Genomic DNA, 2,696 nt, shown 5'->3' on the forward strand with positions numbered 1-2,696 from the left:
CAGACTGCAGAAGTTGATAAAATTCTTCTATTTCCTCATCTTTGGCTTTGGTGGTTGGTGCATAAATTTGAATAATAGTCATATTAATGGGTCTTCCTTGTAGACGTATGGATATTATCCTATCACTGACAGCACTGTACTTCAGGACAGATCTTGAAACATCCTTTGTGATGATTAATGTCACACCATTCCTCTTCAAACTGTCATTCCCAGGATAGTAGATCACATGGTTGTCTGATTTAAAATGGCCAAAAGTGTCCATTTCAGCTCACTAATGCCGAGGATATCAATCATTATGTGTTCCATTTCATTTTTGACAACTTCTAATTTTCCTAGATTCATACTTCGTACATTCCATATTCCAATGATTAATGGATGTCTACAGCTGTTTCTCTTCAATTTGAGTGGTGCCACATCAGCAAATGGAGGTCTTGAAAGATTTACCTTATCCATATGAGTAAGGCTGCATTTACTCAGATGATGCAGCTCTTTCCCAGTCCTATTTTGAGAGCCTTCTAACCTAACTGAACTATTCATAAAGTTGCACGGTAATGTATCAAACAGTGTTTCTTTGCTATTCATAAGGTTTTCCCTGGCCAATTCTTTGAGAAGTGGATGGCCTCTTCCTTCTTCTTAGTCTGTCTCAGTTTGTAAGCTGGGCTGATACCTGTGCACCATGTGCATCCTGGTGGGTTTGAAACACCAGTGGCTCAGCCTCAAAACTCACATTAACATGTCACCACGGTAGGACAAACTGACAGACAAGTTTGTCTCCCTGTTGGAAAACCTCTCTTACCACCTTTACCTGTGTCCCTGAGGCTGACTGCTCCTCTGTCAAGGTTCCTGGGTCTTTTAATCCCCTTTTTCCCACTCTCCCACCCTGCTGCTTTGGGCGTGCCTGGGTTCCCTTTCCTCCCCTGGATCCCTGCAGCTGACTGCTCCTCTGTCCGGGTTCCTGGATTTTAATCCCCTTTCTCCCACTCTCCTGCCCTGCTGCTTTGGGCGTGCCTGGTTCTCTCTCCTCACCTGGATCCCTACGGCTGACTGCTCCTCTGTCCGGGTTCCTGGCTTTTTAATTATACAATTAGTGCTAACAAAAGCTGGCATAGAGTTGTTACATTGTTAGGTGCTGTCAAGTCAGCTCTAACTCATAGTGACCCTGTATACAACAGAATGAAACACTGCCTGCTCATGCGCCAGCCTTCCAATCCTTGATATACCTGAGCCCGTCATTGCAGCCTCTGTGTCAGTCTATCTCATAGAGAGCCTTCCCCTTTTTTGCTGACCTGCCACTTTACCAAGCATAATATACTTCTCCAGGGAATGGTCACTTCTGACAACATGACCAAAGTAGGTGAGACAATGTCTGGCCATTCTTCCTTCCAAGGAGCATTCTAGGTGTACTTCTTCCAGGAAAGATTTGTTAGTTCTTCTGGCAGTCCATGGTACTTTCAATATTCTTCGCCAATAGCACAACTCAAAAGCATCAACTCTTCTCCGATCTTCCTTATTCATTGTCCAGGTTTCACATGCAAATGAGGCTATAGAAAATATTGTGGCTTGGGTTAGGTGCACCTTAGGCTTCAAAGAGACATCTTTGCTGTATTGCACTTTAAAGAGGTCTTTTGCAGATTTGCCCAGTGCAATACATCGTCTAATTTCTTGACTGCTGCATCCATGGATGTTGATTGTGGAACCAAGTAATATGAAATCTTTGATAACTTCAATCTTTTCTCCATTTATCATGAGGCTAGTTATTAGTCCAGCTGTGAGGATTTTTGTTTTCTTTATGTTGAGGTGTAATCCATACTACAGACTGTAGTCTTTAATCTTCATCTGTAAGTGCTTCAAGTCATCTTCACTTTCAGCAAGCAAAGTTGTGTCATCTGCATGTCGCAGGTTGTTAATGAGTGTTCCTCCAATCCTGATACTGCGTTCTTCTTCATATAGTCCAGGTTCTTGGATTATTTGCTTAGCATGCAGATTAAAAAATAAGGTGAAAGGCTATAATCCCTACACTCTCCCTTCCTGATTTTAAACCACACAGTATCCCCTTGTTCTGTTTGAACAATAGCCTCCTGGTCTATGTACAGGTTCCTCATGAGTACAATTAAGTGTTCAGGAATTCCCATTCTTCTCAATGTTATCCATAATTTGTAATGATCCACACAATCAAATGCCTTTGCATAGTCAATAAAACACAAGTAAACATCTTTCTGGTATTCTTTGCCTTGAGCCAAGATCCATCTGACAACAGCTATGATATCCCTTGTTCCACGTCCTCTTCTGAATCCAGCTTGCATTTCTGGAAGCTCCCTGTCAAAATACTACTACAGGTGGTTTTGAATTATCTTCAGTAAAATTTTACTTGTGTGTAATATTAATGATATTGTTTGATAATTTCCACATTCTCTGGGATTGCCTTTGTTTGGAATGGGCACAATTATGGATCTCTTCCAATCAGTTGGCCAGGTAGCTGTCTTCCAAATTTCTTAGCATAAATGAATAAGCATCTCTAGCATGGCGTTCATTTGTTGAAACATCTCAATGGTTATTCTGTTAATTCCTGGAGCTTTGTTTTTCATCAATTTCTTCAGTGCAGCTTCGACTTCTTCCTTCAGCACCATCAGTTCTTGATCATATGCTACCTCCTGAAATAGTTGAACATCAACCAATTCTTTTTGGTACACTGACTT

This window comes from Orycteropus afer, unplaced genomic scaffold, assembly GCF_000298275.1.
Source record: "Orycteropus afer afer isolate SDZICR_OR568_19922 unplaced genomic scaffold, OryAfe1.0 scaffold00001, whole genome shotgun sequence".
Taxonomy (NCBI): Eukaryota; Metazoa; Chordata; class Mammalia; order Tubulidentata; family Orycteropodidae; genus Orycteropus; species Orycteropus afer.